At 42.3% G+C, this 20,156-nt stretch overlaps 1 protein-coding gene across 3 annotated transcripts in view; it reads left to right on the plus strand.

Moving 5' to 3' along the window:
- The window catches only part of LOC128697779 (uncharacterized), a 340,573-nt gene continuing 320,417 nt past the window's right edge, over positions 1 to 20,156 (plus strand). Inside the window, exon 1 of one of the 3 annotated variants that reach the window (XM_070099646.1) lies at positions 1 to 595. The gene's annotated coding sequence lies outside the window, so the exon portion shown is untranslated. Of the gene's footprint in view, positions 596 to 670; positions 1,096 to 20,156 lie in introns of those variants that run through there. The other 2 variants (XM_070099648.1, XM_070099647.1) reach the window with 2 other exon arrangements.

Here is a 20,156-nt window from a genome sequence, read left to right on the forward strand (position 1 = left end):
ACAAGAGAGAACATCTGGCAACGTTCCACACCTCCGCGTGTTACGTTTCCAGTCTCGTTCACTGTCTTCCAATGTATACCTCGACGCTGAATAATTATTCTGCCCTTCATAGTTTCTTTATATAATATAATTAACATTGCCGATGAATGTGGAGGATTGTTTTAAAATAAAGGCCACTTTATATCTCCGCACTTACTTACGATACGGAATTATTATGGCTGTTAATCGAAGTCCAAGCCCATACTACCTAACTGAAACCAGATAAGAATTTTCAACGTTTGCTGCATAACCTTATTTTATTATCTACATCCTTTGTATATTAATAAACATAGTAATATTGAACTTTCACAGTCTGTTAAGTGAAAAATAAATATCCATCACCGAGATTAAACTCGACGTTTTGTATATACGGTAAACGTAAGCCTTTAAGTTTTTTTAAGAGATGTGGGTGTCCCATGACGGCCATTCTAAATGCGTACAAGAACCTGTCCTTGAGAAACCAAACATGGACCATACTGTCGACAATTGAGCAAAACTTGCACATATGCATCTTCTACCCACTTGACAGCCTTACTAGTGGCGGACAATAACTGAGGTATGTAATTAGAATGTGCCCAAATGCGTGATGAACGTTGGAATTGTCAAACGTTTGTGGTAAATGTGAGGAAAGTGGGTGTTGGTTGTGAGGCGGCGGGTGCGCAATGGCGAGCACAAGGCCGCTTTTATGACTCTATTGTCCTCTTATACTGGTGTATATCCCACGTAGGAATACTGGGATGTCTTGTGCTCGTGTTGGTGCAGCGGGGTAAAGATGAACACTTCCGGAACACGGATGAATTAACCTGCAATAAACGTTTTGTAATTAGTAATGTAGGCCTGTGTGGCAGCCAGACTACGTTGTAAGGCGTAGGCTGTGACTCACCGCCCCGCCATAATACATCTCCCACACTACATAATATAGCCTTCCTGCCACTTAGTTCGGCCTGCCTGGCAACACCACTACAGTGGAAGTTTTGTATCCTGGCCTCACAATGTCTGGAGGCTGAGATATATCGACCAGGAGTTTTATCCCCCATACCCCAGCCAGCCTTCATAGTGAGTCATCCTCGTTAAACAGATTGGATTTTTTTTTTCTGGGTCAGTTTAATAATTGGATGCTTTAAATTTATGCAGTGATTGCATTAAGTTTATTTTTATAAATACATAGTAGAGTGGTGATAACGTATTGGGTTACTTGTGCTAGGTTAATTTCTATATAATGGAAATAAGTCACTTTTGACTTTAGGTTATCCTAGGTACTTTACACTGTATGGTTATTGTACTTGTGTACGTGTACCTAAATAAACTTATTTACTTGCTGCTTTATATGAAACCATTGTATAACTTGCAAGCGAGGAGCTTGAGATCCAAGGAATTGGACTTAACTTTTCATTCCTTGTATCAAACTTGATATCCTGCCACTCCTCAGAGTGCTGTATAACACCAAGTATAATGCTTTCAGCTATGGTTACTGACAGATATAGGGTGGAACTATTTTATTTTACACTTTAATGTTTAGGTTATCCTGGGTTAAGTATTTCTTGTGCAGACTTTTGAGAGCAGTGCTTTATGACCCTGGTGGGTTTAGTTCTTAGTTTTGATTATAATAATTGTTTTGAGATAAAAATTGGTTAGGTTAGGTAAGGTTAGGTTATGTAAGATTAAGTTAGGTAAGGATGCATTCGGTAAAGTTACATGGTCAAGTTACGTTAGGTTATGCTTAGGTAACTTGTAGTGAAAATTCCACCCATCTTTGTTTACATTCAGCCAGGCACGAGACACCTAAGTGTGCTGCTTGACATACATGAATGTATTTATTTTTCCGTATATCTCTTGAAATAACAATTTACAAAAGAAATTATTTATTCCTTGCTGTACATAGGTTGTATGTATTGGAAAAAGGAAAAATAACGACAGCATTCCACAGTATTTTTTTTTTATATATATTTTATCACGCATTATACATACCACAGAGATATGTCGCACAGAAGATGAAAAAAAAAATGCTATACAATACACCCCCCCCCACACAAGGAAGCTATATGCACCACAAGGTGCTTATAGCTTGTATATATATATAGTACACCTCCAGTGTACTACATATATGTACGAAGGACTACTAAATGTTTACATATCTTTGTGTAACATGTGAACATGAGAGGGGCAAACGTTTGTCACATTCAGCGTTAAATATGTGTACGAGGTACCACACAGTGGTAACATCGGTTAACTAAGACGTCTTAATAGTACAAAACCAACCTAACCACATTCATTCAACACAAGGTAACAAACTACTATAAGTACATGCAGGTCTCAACATAATGTTCCCCTGCACTACCACTATAAGGACACGCAGATCGCAGCATAATATTCACCTTCACTACCACAAAATGTGTGGGAAAAGTATACATTGCTTAACAATATATTATTACATGAAAAGAAACCACACCAGTCACTGCAACAAATAAAACCAGAAAACACAATTACAGAGGTGATTTATGATCATGCAAAAGTTGTCCCTGGATCAACTATGCATCCATTCCAAAACATAAGAGTAATTAATCCAATAGTACAGTGCAACCTCTCCCACTCTGTACAACATCCTACCACCAGTCACACTTACAAAGGTTATGTCAACACACCCATCCACACGCTGGAAGCGCGCCTGTCCAATATCATCATCACAGCACTCCCCTTAAACCACAGTTACATTGCACCCTCACTAAAGCACTAACCTCTAATGCCAACCCCTCCCCCCCGTACCCCAGGAATGGGCTAATATATGACACCTCATTCCCAAATCATCTCTCCCCTATAACCCCACATGATAAAAACATAATTCACAACCACGTACACTGCCGCCCTCACCTCTGTCACCAACACCCCACCCATGTCCAAACTGAGCATCCTCAAAATGGACATCCTCCTCCCCCCACCACCAAAGTTAAAACATGAGTGAACCATTCCCTTAGCCCCCTCCAGGCGCTTGCAAAAATACAGAATGTGAAAAGCCATCTCCTCCTCCTTCACGGAATCTACAGACTCCATCTTCCACCACCCTTCTATTCCTTAACTCTACACCTGACGGCAGGATTCCATGTAGGAACCTGAACATCACCTCATGTTCCCTAGGGTGGACCCGCAACTTCTTAAACCTCCAAATCCCTCTCCAGTCATACACAGGGTATAGTGCCACCACTGGTGCCTCTGTGTGACCCAGTAAAGCCCTATACAGCACCTTCACCCTGATCTGTTCCGGCTCCCTTATTGCCATCATCACTCAACAGCCATTCACAATCACGAAAATCGCTGCCTCGAACAGTCTGCCTAAGCACCTCGTACACCTTCTCTAGGCACCCCCCCTCCCTTAAAAGCTTCGGCCAGCAACACCACCCTTTTAACATATATGCACATCACCCACTTGCGCAGATCAAATAACCCCCAATCCCCCTTCTCGCACCGGCAAAGTAAACGCCTCTCTCCTCAGTCAATCACACCTTGACACCCATAAGAAGCGAAACCCCAGCTCTTAAGTTCGACCTATCACCTCCCCAGTGAGTGAGTAAACGTTAGCTACGTGCCACACCTTACTATACAGAAGGACATTGACAATGATAGCCCTCTGCACCAGTGATAAATGGTAGTCTCAACCCATGCAATCTATTCACTACACTATTCACCACACCTTACTATACAGAAGGACATTGACAATGATAGCCCTCTGCACCAGTGATAAATGGTAGTCTCAACCCATGCAATCTATTCACTACATTATTCACTACCCTCTCCAAGTTAACCTCCCTCGCCCTATCCCTATCGCCCGCACATACTATCCCACAGATCTTTAGAGAATGATCCACATTTGTGACAACTGGGCATCCCCACACCTCGTGGCCTGCCCACTCACCCAACTCCATTACCTTCGATTTACCCACGCTTACTGCCATACCTATCACCCTCGCAAATGTTTCGACTACCCCACCCAGCACGTCTAGCCTCATATATTCGTTAACCAGTAACGTGGTATCATCCACATAACCAACGATCTCCTGGGGTAAACCCTATCTCCCCCACCCATGATGCCACCAAAAACCTTTTCCAACACCAACCTATAAAAGGGAGCCTGTACACATGCGAAGAGCATCTGAGATGGTGGGCACCCCTGCCTCAAACCCCTTCCCATGTCCACAACCCCGTCCAACCTATCATTAATCTGAACCCTCGCCTTAGCCCCCCCCCTGGTACAGCGTATCAACCCCCCCCCCACTATTTCCTCCCCAAACCCCTGGCTGAGGAGAATTCATCACATGGCATCCAGTTCAACAGAATCATATCCCCCCCCCCTCAAGTCTAGGGCCAATAAAGCTCCTTTTCTCGCCCTCCTCCTCATTCGCCCACAAAATCACCAATAACCGAATGTCCAGAAAGCATTGACCTACCCAGAAGGCCATATTGTCCCAGTGAGACAACACGACCCACGATGCACTTAATGTGGTTTCCCATCACCTTGTCAAACAATTTGTAGTCAGCGCACAACAGAGAAATTGTCCTGTACTCCCCAAGACTCCTCTGCCTCTCCCCCTTCGGCACCAACACTACCACCGCTGTTGACTGCACTGACCCCAGCCTACCCCCATCTTTTATTGCATTCAGCAATTATATAAAAAAACCCATGCAAAATGTTCCAGTGCTGTACATAAAATTCCACCAGAATACCATCCAACCCTGGGGATTTACCCTTCGTCAACGCCATCAATGCACTCCAAATTTCTCCCTCCTCACTCACCCTCCCCCCTCCCCCCAATGCCTTCCTTGCACTCTGCCCCAGGTTGCATGGTATTCTTTTGCAAACTTCCACCAGCTCCCCTTCCCCCCAACCTTTTGTACCCCAAAAACCCTCGTACCACCTATCAGCAAACACACCCATTGCTTCCGTATTGTGTAAAACCTGCCTCTCCCTGAAACCCCTGACTTTGTAGTGTACCTCCAAGCTCAGTATGTTGGTTGCACCTCCCCCCCTCTGCTTCTGCCCCCACAAAACACAGGGTGAAGGCTTGTCACCCCATAACACCTCTACTGCCTCCTGTACCCTCACTGCGTCAAAACCCTCATTATTGATGCCCCTAACCCATTCCTTCAATCCCTTAATTGTATCAACAGGGTACACCCCCCGTCGCCACCCCCTGCCTATGACAGTGCATCAGTCTGTCCTCAATAATTTGCCAGCCCCTATTTCATATTCACCCTTCTTCCCTCTCCCAAATAAAACTTGTGTATCATTAGTTTGGCCACCTTTTCCCACCAATGCAACCCCTGTCCCTGCCCACCAACCCATCTCGCTCCTCCCTCCACTAATCCTCGAAGCCCGCCACATGCCTCCTCATCACTCATCACCCTTGTATTTAATTTCCAGTACCCCTTATGCCACAAGGCCAAAGACTCCTACCCCACCTCAGCAATAACCGCCCTATGATCGGAATAAGCAGCTGTTATGGTACTCGTCGAACATAATTTCACACAAGACATAACATAAATCAGATCCAAACGTGCCCCATAACCCCCCCTCACAAAAGTATGATCTGGTACAACCACTGTCCTATCACACACATCCATCAAGTTCACATCTTGCACTAGTTCATTCAGCACTGGTGAATAGTGCTCTGCCCCTCTCGGTGCCACATTCCCCCCTCCTAATTACACAATTCCATTCACCTCCCTCTATAGCCAACGATGCCAAAGACCTAAGAAAATAGACTGACTCCTCTTTAATGAATTCATTCTTAACCTGTACATCCCCATCTGCTGGAGCATACACACATACTGTGGACATAAGTTCATTTTGCCAGCTACCATCCACTTGGAGTACTCTGCCATCCCCTCCATTTTCACTATGGTGATATACAAACAAGCTTGCTTCACTCACCAAAGTGGCCACACCCACTTTTAAGCTCACATTAGGTATCGCATATACCACATAACCAGGTACGTACCACAAAATCCCAACCCTCATTAATGTTGTGCTCCTGCAGAAATACAACATCCACACGATACCGACATGTAAACCTTTCAAGCCAATCACTCTTCGCCTTCATACTTAAACCATTCACATTGATCGTCATGCATCGAAGGCTGGCCCGGTCACAGACCGGGCCGCGGGGGTGTTGACCCCCGGAACTCTCTCCAGGTAAACTCTGTCCAACACCACCTTTCGCATCTACACCCTTACTGGTATGGCTCACCACACTCCTCACCCCAAGCCCGGTTCCTGCGAGGTCTTTAGCTCCCTGCTTATTATGCCTTCCACTCCCCGCACTCTTGGCCACCTCCACCCACGCCTTTTTTCCTGGCCTTTCAGCAGGCGTCAGGACATTATCTGAATCTGAGGCCGTTTCCGCCCTCTTCCTTGTACCCACATCCTCCACGACACATCTCCAGCTCTGCCTCCTGATGTACCTCCACCTCCACATCCACTAAACGGATGCCTCCCTTCGATGCAACTCCCTCAACGTGCACAAGGGCTGCCCCCTCCACTTCAGCCACCTCTGCCACACACGACTTGCAATTCCTCCACTAATGTCTCCGATGTTTCCCCCTCCTGAGGGAAAAACATACTCAGTAAAGCCTTTTCCAATTACACATCAAGGCCAGCTCCCTCAGCCTCCGGCCTCACTCTCCTGACCGTGTCTCATGTCCAAAAGTTCCTCCTCCTTCTCAGTTGGAAGATCTCCATTCAGCATATCATTCGAGCCAGTCGTCTCAGCACTCCACAACTTACCGTTTCCACGTCCACCATGCAGTTCCATTTCTTGTACCACACTTTCCCTCTCTGATATGACTGACCTGTACACACCCTGGGGTTACTCTTGTTGACCACACTCCGCTGCCATATGGTTGTACTCCCCACAAATCCTGCATGTGCGGTGCTGTCCTGCGTATGTCACCATTATCTGCATACGAAAGTGAGATAGGAACATGTAGGGAGGCACGGTGGTGCAACATCTTGAGGGAGAAAGTTCCTTCTGGCAAACCTGCATAAGCACCATCAACCCACTTCCCCTGTTGTGCCACATGCACAATGCCATACTTGCTGAACACCTATCAGAGGTCTGTTTTATCCACCTCAAATGGCACATTCCTCAACTTAAGTCAGGTGTAGTGTTTAGACACATCAGGCATACCTGAACAACGTCAGTAACTTCCATTACGACGTCTTGATACCACTCCACAATCGCCTCGTACACTTGTGTCGATGGCAGCTTCACAAATAGTCTGCTCCATTTAGAGCAACACTGTGCAACTCTGCATCCGCAATCCTGTATTTGTCTTGGATGATTTTCAGCAGTAACACTTGCGACACCTCTGGGGTGATGGCCCCACGGAGCAGCTCAATGCTCGCCTAATTGTGGTTGTAGGGGTCGAGAGACTGCTCCTGGCCCCGCCTCTTCACTGACCGCTGCTAGGTCCTCCCTCTCCCTGCTCCATGAGCTTTATCATACCTATTCTTAAAACTAGGTATAGTGCCTGCCACCACTACATCACTTGCCAGACTATTCCACTTCCTAACTACTCTATGACTGAAGAAATACTTTCCTAACATCCCTTTGACTCGTCCGAGTCTTCAGCTTCCAATTGTGACCGCTTGTTTTTGCGTCCCATCTCTGGAACGTGCTGTCTCTGTCCACCTTGTCTATTCCACGCAGTATTTTGTATGTTATGTCTCGCCTGGCCCTCCTGTCCTCCAGTGTCGACAGACCGATTTCCCTTAACCTTTCATCGTAGGACATTCCCCTTAGCTCTGGAACTAGCCTTGTTGCAAACCTTTGCACTTTCTCTAATTTCTTGACGTGTTTGACTAGGTGTGGAACGATTCTCATGTTTGCCAAGCGCCCATATGCTGCAGCAGTTATCTGGTTAATGTGTGCTTCTGGTGATGTACTCGGTATTATACTCACTCCTAGGTCTTTCTCCTTGAGTGAGGTTTGCAGCCTTTGGCCTCCTAGCCTATACTCTGTCTGCGGTATTCTTTGCCCTCCTCCAATCTTCATGACTTTGCATTTGGCAGGGTTAAATTCTAGGAGCCAGTTTCTGGACCACACATCCAGCCTGTCCAGGTCTCTTTGTAGACCTGTCTGGTCTGCGTCTGATTTAATTCTCCTCATTAACTTCACATCATCTGCAAACAGGGACACTTCTGAGTCTATCCCTTCCATCATGTTGTTCACATAGAATAGCACTGGTCCCAGGACTGACCCCTGTGGGACCCTGCTCGTCACTGGCGCCCACTGTGATACCTCATCCCGGAAAATGACTCGCTGTTGTCTCCCTGTTAGGTGTTCTCTGATCCATTGCAGTGCCCTTCCTGTTATACGTGCCTGTTCCTCTAGCTTCTGGACTAATCTCTTGTGAAGAGCTGTGTCGAAGGCCTTCTTGCAGTCCCAGAAAATGCAATCAACCCACCCCTCCCTCTCATTTCTTACTTCAGTTACCTTGTGATAAAACTCTAGTAGGTTTGTGACACAGGATTTGCCTTCCATGAATCTGTGCTGGCTGTCGTTTATAATCTTGTTCCGCTCCAGGTGCTCCACCACTCTCCTGATAATCTTTTCCAAGACTTTGCATACTATACACGTCAGTGACACTGGTCTATAATTTAGTGCTTCATTTCTGTCTCTTTTCTTAACCCTTTGACTGTCGCAACCCCCAATCCTGAGGTGTCTCCTGGTGTCACAAAATTTAAAAAAAAAATTTTATTTTTTCTTATGAAATGATAGAGAATCTTTTCCCGATTGTAATGACACCAAAAAAACGAAATTTGATGGAAAACTGATGGAATTACGCTCTCGCGAAGTTAGTGTCATCAGCGATATTTACAAATCGGCGATTTCGCCCACTTTGAGCCCTATTTTCGGCTAATTCCATTGTTCCAGTCGACCAAACTCATAGCTATTTCTTTAGAACTCCATTATTTCTATCGATTGAGTACAAGAAACTGCCCATTTACCGATTTCAACTACCCAATAACTTGGGCAGAAATTTGCAATTTGGCCAATTTCATGAAAATTAAAAAAATAACAATTTCAAAATAAGGTCCAGAATGAACAATGCAGACATTCTTGGATCTAAAATAACATTTTCTTTGTTCATCAGTCACGTCTCCAGGGCCCCTCTGGTATTACTCGTGCTTTCTATTATGAATTTTTATTCAAATAAAAAATAGAGGATTTACTGTTACGCAGACTACTGCAATACTGTAATAATTGTGCAAATAATGTCAACCCATTCATGACTGCATATTAGAATGGCTAGTTGGACATTTATTGGTCAATGACATCATTTGTTTACTTTTGAACATCAGCAAAAATCAAACATTTCCCCTACTTTGAGCTCCATTTCCAGGTTCTTTTTATAGTAAAACCAATCAAAATCACGTCTGTTTCTATAATATGTTTTCCATTCTATCCAATGAGACCAAGAAAGTGAGAATACAACCATAAATACTATACGAAAATAGACCACAAAGTCGGCATTTTAATTAAAAAAAACGGTCGGAGTTTTTTTTCTCATTATGCACTGCGTGCTCCAGGATTTTTTTTATATGGTGCACACTGACCACACAGACCCATTCTCTCACATGTGGGCCTACCAGCTTTCTCCTGCTTGATTTGAAGCCCCTAGAATTTATGAGTATATATATGTCAAACATGGTACCTCGTAAGACGTATATATACAACCAAAACAGTCAAAGGGCTAACCCTTTCAGGGTTTCGGATGTACTAGTACAGCTTGCGCACCAGTGTCCATGACGTACTAGTACGCATAAATTCTAGCGCCTTCAAATCTAGCGAGAGAAAGCTGGTAGGCCTACATATTAAAGAATGGGTCTATGTGGTCAGTGTGTGCAGTATAAAAAAGATCCTGCAGCACACAGTGCGTAATGAGAAAAAAATTACTTTGACCGTGTTTTTGGATTAAAACAGAGACTTTGCACTATATTTTTGTATGGTATTTATTGTTGTATTCTAGTTTTCCTGGTCTCATTGTATAGAATGGAAGACCTATTACAGAAATTGAGATGATTTTGACTGGTTTTACAATGAAAAGTACCTTGAAATTGAGCTCAAAGTAGCAGAAATGTTCGATTTTTACCAAAATTCGAAAGTAAACAAATCATGCTAAGCGTCCAATACACGTCAACTGGTGTCGATATTATTTATACCATTTCTACACTAATGCAGTAGTCTACATAACAGTGAATCTTATTTTTTTTTTGTGAGAATAAAAATTCAAAGTGGAAAGCAAAAAAAATGTAAGAGGGGCCTGGGGACATGACTAATGAACAGAAGAAATGTTATTTTAGTGCCAGGAATGTCTTGTTTATTCTGGACCCTATTTGGAAATTGGCATCTTTTGAAATTTGTGTGAAATTGGCAAAATTGTTAAATTCTGACCACTGTATTGGATAGTTGTAATCGGTAAATTGGTGGTTTCTTGTACTCATTCGATAGAAAAAATGGAGTTCTAGCGAAATAGTTATGATTTCTGTCGACTAGTACTTGGGAATTGGTCGAAAATAGGGCTCAAAGTGGGCAAAATCACCGATGCATAAACATCGTCGAGATCGCTAACTTTGCGAGAGCATAATTCCGAAAGTTTTCCATCAAATTTCATACTTTTGGTGTCATTATGATTGGGAAAAGATTCTCTATCTTTTCATAAGATTTTTTTTTTTTTTTTTTTTTTTTTTTTTGAAATTTGGGGGGCCCTGAGAACAAGTCTCTGAGAGGGGCTGTGGACCCTGAAAGGGTTAAAGATGGGGACTGCATTTGCCTTCTTCCATACTTCAGGTAGTTGCCCAGTTTCATGGGAAGTGTTGAAGATTTTGGTTAGTGGCACATGTAGTGTCTCTGCTCCTTCTCTAAGGACCCATGGAGAGAAGTCTGGTCCCACCACCTTTGAGGTATCAAGGTCACTTAGGAGATTCTCCACCTCCTCCTCAGTTGTGTGTAATTCATCCAACACTTATTGGTATATCCCTTGTTGATGTACCCCACTCTTTTGTCTTCCCAGTGTCCCTTCAGCCTCCACTGTAAATACTTTCTGAAGTCTCATGTTGAGCTCCTCACATACTTCCTGGTTGTTTCTTGTGAGCTCCCCACTTTCTTTCCTCAGCCTGATTACCTGGTCCTTGACTGTTGTCTTCCTCCTGATGTGGCTGTAGGGTAGTTTCGGGTCAGACTTGACTTTCAATGCTATATCATTTTCATACTGCTGCTGCGCCTCTCTCCTTATCTGTGCATACTCGTTTCTGGCTTGTCGACTAATCTCTTTATTTTCCTGAGTCCTTTGCCTTCTGTACTTTTTCCATTCTCTAGAGCACTTAGTTTTTTGCCTCCCTACACCTTCAGATAAACCAAGGGCTCGTTCTGTCCTTCCCATTATTTATGTTACCCTTGGGAACAAACCTTTCCTCTGCCTCCTTGTATTTTGTTGTTACAAAGTCCATTTCGTTTACTGATTTTCCTACCAACTCTTGTTCCCACTGAACCTCCTGCAGGAAGGTCCTCATTACTGTGTAGTCCCCCCTTTTATAGTTTAGCTTTTCCCTTTCTACTCCTGTTACCCTCTCCACTTTTAGCTCCATGGTGTATTCAAAGCTCATAACCATGTGGTCACTAGCTCCAAGGGGCCTTTCTTATGTGATGTGCTCAATGTCTGAGCTACTCAGGGTGAACACAAGGTCCAGTGCTCAATGTCTGAGCTACTCAGGGTGAACACAAGGTCCAGTCTTGCTGGTTCATCCTCCCCTCTCTCTCAGGTAGTGTCCCTAACATGTTGGTGCATGAGATTTGCCAGCACCACATCCATCATCTTGGCTCTCCATGTTTCGGGACCCCCATGTGGCTCCAGGTTTTCCCAATCAATCTCCTTGTGATTGAAGTCGCCCATTACCAGTAACTTTGCTCTATTCGAGTGAGCTCTTCTTGCCACCTCTGCTAGTGTGTCCACCATTGCTCTGTTGCACTCATCATATTCCTCTCTTGGCCTCCTGCAGTTCTGTGGTGGGTTATACATTACACGTCTGTGCAGACCTGATGTCATAATGTCACACCACCAATTACACAGGTGTAACTGGTCGGGAGTGTCGCACACGCCACCGTCTGAACAGCGAATGCCATGACCCTGGTGGATTTAGGTCTTAGTTTTGATTATAATAATAATTGTTTTAAGATAAAAATTAGATGGGTTAGGTTGGGTGATGTTAAATGGTCAAATTACGTTAGGTTATGATTAGTTAGGTAGCTTGTGAAAATTCCACCCATCTTTGTTTACATTCAACCAGGCACGAGACACCTCAGTGTGCTGCTTGACATACATAAATGTATTTATTTTTCCTTGTATCTCCTGAAATAATTTGCAAAAGAAATTATTATTTATTCTGTGCTGTACATAGGTTGTATGTATTCGAAAAAGGAAAAGTAATGACAGCATTCTACAGAGTAGTTATTAGTAACTATTACTGTGCTTTCTTCTAAATGTTATAAGTTCATTGTAAAATTTAAAAAATGTACAAAATTTGTATATTTTCTTTAGGTTTTAATGTTTGCATTAAATGCATTTGCTTTTCTACTCTTATCTTGGGCAGGGGGAGATGTATGATGTTTTCTGACACCTTTGCCCTTGTTTACCTAATACCTATAGTAAGTACTAGATACCCAAGAGTTACTTAGCTTGGGAAGGAGTTGTAAACCAGGGAAGAAGACTTAGGGAGCCAAAGGGAAATTTTCTTTGGTTACACAGGTTATTAAACCCTCTGGTTGGGTTATTAAATCCTCTTGTTCAAAGAAAATCTTCAACCTGACATACACAGGCTTATTGAACAGAATAAAAGTTACAGTACATGGCTAGAGGAATTCATGAATAACCCACACTTTACAGAGGAATCTTCAGATGTTTCAGTTCATCCTTGACTATCATCACACTAGGATTTAACCCTTTGACTGTCAGTGTCATATATACAGTGGACCCTCGACTAAGGATTTTAATATGTTCGAGAGCTTGTCCTTAGCCGATTTTATTGTTAGCCGAATTAATTTTCCCCATAAGAAATAATGGAAATCCAATTAATCTGTTCCAGACAGCCAAAAGTATTAAAAAATTTTTTTTTTACATGAAATGTACATTTTCCTATGCAGAAAACAATATGTACACAATAAATACATATATCAATACTAAAATGACACTTACCTTTATTGAAGAGTATTGATGAGTGATGAGCCACTGTTTTTCTTGAACACTGGGATTTTCAGAGTGATACATAAGTAAAGGCTTCACTTTACAATCCCCACTAGCATTACAACAAAACATGAGAGTTAGCCTGTCTTTCATAGGCTTGTCCTGGGAGTGCCTTTTCCTCCTGAGTAATGTAGGTCATGTTTGGCATTTTCTTCCAGAACAGGCCTGTTTCGTCACAATTGAACACTTGATGGGGTTGGAATTTTTCAGCTTTGCCATGCCTTATCACACTGTGTATGCCACTACAATTCTTAACCCTTTGAGGGTCGAGAGGGCCTCTCCCAAACTCATTCTCAGGGTCAAAAAATTTTTGAAAAAAAAAATTATTATTTCTCGTGAAATGATAGAGAATCTTGTTCCGATCATGACGCCAAAAGTAGGAAATTTGATGGAAAACTTACGTAATTATGCTCTCGCGAAGTTAGCGAGAGTTGACTAAAATCATAGCTATATGCCTAGAACTCCATTTGTTCTATCGATTGAGTACAAGAATTAGCCCGTTTACTGATTTCAACTACCCAATTAAGTGGTCAGAAATTGGCAATTTGGGCAATTTCATACAAATTTCAGAAGATGCCAATTTCGAAATTGGGTCCAGAATATACAAGGCAGACATTCATGGCACTAAAAAAACGTTTTATCTGTTCATTAGTCACGTCTCTAGACCCCTCTTACATTACTTTTGCTTTCCATTTTGAATTTTTATTCTCACAGAAAATAGAAAGTTTTCTGTTATGTTTACTACTACATTGTATAAACGGTATAAATGATATCAGTGCACTTGTGAAAGAATATTAGACTCACAATTTGATGTGTATTGGACGAATGGCTTGATTTGTTTACCCTTGAACATCGGCAAAAATCGATCATTTCCGCTACTTTGAGCTCAATTTCAAGGTACTTGTCATAGTGAAACCAATCAAAATTATCGCTAATTCTGTAACATATCGTCCATTCTCTCAAATGAGATCAAGGAAATGAGAATACAACCATAAATACCATACGAAAGTACACTAGAATGTCGCTGTTTTAGACCAGAAATGCAATTTTTTTTTTTTCGTTATGCACAGCGTGCATCAGGATTTTTTTTATACTGTGCACACTGACCACACAGACCCATTCTTTCATATGTAGGCCTGGCAACTTTCTTCCACCAGATTTGAAGGCACTAAAATTTAGACGTACAAGTATGTGACCGACCCTGGCTGCATTGACGTACTTGTACGTGACCGACCCTCAAAGGGTTAAATCTCTCAAACCAACTTTTGCTGGCCTTAAATTCACCAATATGAACACTAGTTTCAGGCATTTTTTCCTGTTCACCTGAGTGTAGTCAACTGGTGTGGGTCGCATCCTGGGGGACATGATTAACCCTTTGACTGTTTCGGTCGTATATATACGTCTTACACGCCACTGTTTCGGACGTATTTATACGCGTAAATTCTAGCGGCTTCAAATCAAGCGGGAGAAAGCTGGTAGGCCTACATGAGAGATAATGGGTCTGAGTGGTGGGTGTGCACCCTGTGAAAAAAATCTGGGACTCAGTGGTGCATTGTGGAAATGCCATCTTGGTAGTCCATTTTCACCATGCCTCACTGTAAGAAGTACCTCACTCCTTGGCGGATTGGAGGTCTTTTGTTCCCAAGTGATAGCTATAACAGCGATGGAAGAGTCAGTGAAAGTGAATTCCATGGTTTTCAAGCAGATGTGACCGAAAACAGTGCCCAGGATAACGTAATTAGTGATGAAAACCCAGATGACCCACGACCTTCCACCTCTGGTGCTGGTCCGGGTCGTTCACGTTCACCTGTACCAGGACGAAAGAGGAAACTATTTGCCCGTGTACAAGACTCAGATGTGAGCCGTGAAAGTGATAGTGATAGTGATTTCAAAGCTATTGAAAGCAGTTTTAGTTGCGACAGTGAGGGTGAATATTCCCCAGTGAAGTGGCAGTATATACGACATAGCAGGTGGTCTGGTAGTGTGTCATATGTTGTTCCAAGGGGAAGGAGTAAATCTCGGAGCACATCCCGTGGCCCTATGCCACGACCTGATAGTGAAGATGACTATATTGTTATGATGGGTATGAATGATGTGAGTGAGGCAGCAGGTGGTGGTGGTGATAGTGATGGTGGCATGAGTCATGTCGCACCAGCAGCGGGCCAAGCTACTACCGACGTTGCTGACTCTGCACAACTACAACCAGCCTCACCCAACCCCACACTCCCACAACAATTACAGCCACAACCTGCACAACCACAACCATGTTTCAATATCCAGAACCCACCAGCAGACTGCATCTGGGATTGGCAGCAAGGTGACAATTTTATTCCCAATCCCCAGGACTTGGATGAAACACAAACTGGGATACGGCCATCGTGTACACTTGGGAACAATGCCACTGAACTAGAATGCTTTCAGTTATTCTTTGATGAACCCTTGATGGACATTATTGTCAGGGAAACCAACACATACTATGAGTACACCATGGCAAATACAATTCTTTTGCCGGGTCACCATCTGGAGAAGACCCGGGCCGGAAGTACCGGCAAATCTTCAATGAATGAATTCACCAAGATCATGGCTACACCAGTGGAAGGACACTATTGTGACAGAGATATTCCTGTTCTTTGCCACAATAATGCTTATGCAACATGTGTATAAGCACACTGTCAGCACATACTGGTCAACAGAACGCCTGATTTCAACCCCAGGTTTTAGTGACATAACATATAGGTGTGAATTGTTTTTTGATACTGTTGCGTATGTTACACTTTTCAGACAAAACAATGCCTCACAGAAGCGACAGGTTATATAAGATCAGAAATGTTTATGTTCCTGAAACAAAAGTGTTGCATGTATTTTTATCCCTTCAGGAAACTTGTTATTGATGAGTCTTTGATTTTATTGAAAGGAAGACTCTCATTGAAGCAGTACATACCATGCAAGAGGAAATACTTTGGCATAAAGTTATTTGTACTGTGTGATTGCAAAAGTGGTCTCGTTTTGGATATCATTGTGTACACTGGCAGTAATACATTGAGAGATACCAGGATTATTGGGTATCTCTGATGATGTGGTTCGAACAATGATGGAACCATATCTTGGCAAGCGGCATATATTATATACTGATAACTGGTACACAAGCCCCATACTCAGGGATTTCTTGCGAGTGAACATGACAGACGTGTGTGGCACAGTGCATGGTAATCGTAAGCATATGCCAAGGTTTGACGCTGGCACTCTTAGGGGTGAGGTGTAGGCCTTTGTTGCCAATGACATCATGGCATTTCGGTGGAATGACAAACGTGATGCCACATTGTTGACATCAGTTCACCGAAACAAAAGGGCACACACTTGCAGGCACAATAGAGAGACCAATGAACTCATTCTAAAACCTGCAGCTGTCATGGACTACAACCTCAATATGCACTTAGTGGACAAATGTGACATACAGATTGGGTTCGCTGATTGTGTACGCAAGAGTTATGTGGTATTTAAAACTTTTTTCCATCTTGATATTTCCATGCTAAATGCATATAACATATACAAGTTGAGGACCAACAACAAACCAAAATATGGCGAGTTTTGTTTGTCAGTCATCAGACAAATGATCGTCATGTACCAAGGAGCAACACCTGCAATAGACCAGCGCCCACGAAATTACCAACACATGCCATCTTGTTTGAGGCCCGGTGATCACTACCCCATACAACTGCCTCCTACTGCTTTCAAGAAAAGTGCTCAGAAGAGGTGTTTTGTATGTGGACACACCACAAAACGCCCACAAACACGCAGAGACACTCGTTTTATGTGTGAGGAGTGTCAAGTACCACTGTGCATATACCCATGTTTCAAAGAGTTCCACAAGCTGCAGCAGTTCTAGGAAAGTGTTCAGCGTCTGTACATATGTGTATATATTTATTTATTTATTTATTTAGTAATTTTAGCATACATACAGAGGTACAAAAAAATACAGGTAAGAGCAGCATGCCAAAGCCACTTACATGCATAGCATTACGGGCTGGCTTAAAATTAACTTAAGATTAACTAAGCAATGATGAAATCAGTGATAAGACATTATTGTAAACAGATAACTATAAAGCACAAATGAGTATTACAAAGACAGGTCATATGGTTGCATGCATTGCTGTACATTCAGTAGAATGGAGTATTCTGTTAAGTAGTGTATTTAAAAAATAACAAAGTTAGATTGGGTCCTAGGTTTAACATTTATGTGATATAATTGTGAGAAACATTTAGGATATACAATTTATAAGGTTCAGTTTTCAGTATTTATTTGGTTTTGGGTGAGTAAGTGATCTTTGAGAAGAGCCTTGAATTTATAAACAGGTAGTGTTTCTTTTATATTTACAGGTAATGAATTCCAGATTTTAGGGCCTTTTATGTGCATTGAGTTTTTGCATAGCGTGAGATGGACACGAGGAACATCAAAGAGTGATCTGTGCCTTGTGTTATGGTCATGTGTTCTGTTGAGGTTGGCAAGGAGATGTTTGAGGGGAGGGTTAATATCAGGGTTAAGTGTTCTATGTATGTAATAGGTGCAATAATAAGTATGGATGTTTTGTATGGTGAGTAGGTTGAGTGTTTTGAATATTGGTGGAGTGTGCTGCCTGTAGTGAGAATTTGTTATCATTCTAACTGCAGCCTTTTGTTGGGTAATTAGTGGTCTGAGATGGTTAATTGTTGTTGAGCCCCATGCACAAATTCCATAGGTGAGATAGGGGTAAATAAGAGAGTGATAAAGGGCCAGGAGGGCTGACTGTGGAGCATAGTACCGTATCTTCGATAGTATGCCTACAGTCTTGGAAATTTTCTTAGAAATTTGTTGTATATGTGTATGAAATTTGAGTCTATTATCAAGGTGGATTCCTAAGAATTTTCCCTCTGTTAGCTTTGTGATAGGTGATCCGTTTATTGTTATGTTAAGAGGGACATCTGTAGCTCTGTTACCAAACTGAATGAAGTAGGTTTTGTCAATGTTTAGTGTAAGTTTGTTAGTCCTCATCCAGGTAGATATTTTCTGTAATTCGGTATTTACAGTATTGGCTAGCGTGACTGGGCTCGGGTGAGAGAAGACGTATGTAGTGTCATCTGCAAAAAGTGTGGGTTTGAGTAATTGCGAAGCATTTGGTAGGTCATTTATGTAAACGAGAAAGAGAAGAGGGCCAAGGACACTTCCCTGTGGGACACCAACTGTAATTGGTTGTGCGGAAGAGCTTGCCCCATTTGCATACACATATTGGCTTCTGTTGCTGAGGTATGACTTGAGGTAGTTGAGGGAGTGCCCTCTTATACCATAGTGTGACAATTTTACGTGGAGCAAGTCATGGTCAGCTATATCAAAAGCTTTACGTAAGTCAATGAAGATCCCCAGTGGGACTTCTTTTTTCTCTATTGCAGTGTATATATGTTCTAGCATGTGTATAATAGCATCATTAGTATTTTTATTAGGCCTGAATCCAAATTGGCAGGGGTTGAGTATGTTTTGGGAGATGAGGTAGGAGTAGATTCGTTTATGAATTAATTTTTCAAAGATTTTTGAGAGAGGGTGTAAATTGGATATTGGCCTATAGTTATTCAACTCTGTTTGGTCTCCTCCTTTATGGATCAGGGTGACCCTTGCTATTTTGAGAACTGTAGGGAAGGTGGAGGATTCAATGGATTTGTTAAAGAGTGTTGCAATGATTGGTGATAGTACTTGTGACACTTTTTTGTATATAAAGGGTGGTAAGGTATTTAAATCTCCTGCCTTGTTTTTTAGTGCGTTGATAATAAGGGAGACTTCGTATGGGTTAGTCGGAGCTAGGAACAGTGTGTTCGGGTAGTTGCCAGTGAGGTAGTCATTTGGTGGGGTATCTGAGCTTGGGATTTTATTGGCAAGGTTTTGTCCTATAGTGGAGAAGAAATCATTGAGTCTGTTTGCTGTTTCTGTTGGTGGGAGTTGGGGTTCATCTGATTTTGCTAATTTTATTTCGCTATTTTGTAATATCTTTTTTGTTCCCAGAATTTCTGATAGGGTCTTCCAGGTCTTTTTTATATCACCTTGTAAGTTGGATAATCTGTTCTCATAATACAATTTTTTTGCCCTTCTTATCAGGCTGGTTAGGATTGACGAGTAACGTTTTGTTTGGTCTCTGGTTATGTGACCCATTCTGTACTGTTTTTCATATCGGTGTTTTGTATTTATGGATTTGAGAATGCTGGGTGTTAGCCAGGGACTGTTCAGTCTCTTAGCTGTCATCTGTTTAGTTTTTTTAGGGCAGTGCTTGTTATAGAGGTATTGGGTCTTTTTTAGAAAATTATTAAAACATTCGTCAATATCTGTATAGATTTCTAGCTCAGGGTGCCAGTCAATGTTTGTTACTGCTGTTGTGAAGTTATTAATGGCTGCCTCATTGTGAAGTCTGAAGGTGACTTTAGTAGTGTCATGGGGTAATTTACCAAGAGTTGTTATGAGGAAAGTAGGGTAGTGGTCTGTGGTATTATCTGTAATTATGCCTGATTTTAAAGGGGATATGGTGTTGGTCCAGATGTGGTCAAGTAGGGAAACACTAGTCTCCGTAACTCTTGTAGGTTTTGTTACTGTTGGTAGCAACATGCAGTTACTCATTGTGTTTGTGAATTCAGTAACGTGTGGGTCCTGGTCTTGCAAGAGATTTATATTGAAGTCACCTGAGAGTAGTAAGTGATCTTTGTTCATGTGTGCATCAGTTATCATACTTCCTAGGTTTTGACTAAATTGGCTAATGTTTGATTGTGGAACTCTGTAGATGTTTACCACTGTGAGAGGTTTTTGTAGG

The sequence above is a fragment of the Cherax quadricarinatus genome, chromosome 68, assembly GCF_038502225.1.
Source record: "Cherax quadricarinatus isolate ZL_2023a chromosome 68, ASM3850222v1, whole genome shotgun sequence".
Classification (NCBI taxonomy): Eukaryota; Metazoa; Arthropoda; class Malacostraca; order Decapoda; family Parastacidae; genus Cherax; species Cherax quadricarinatus.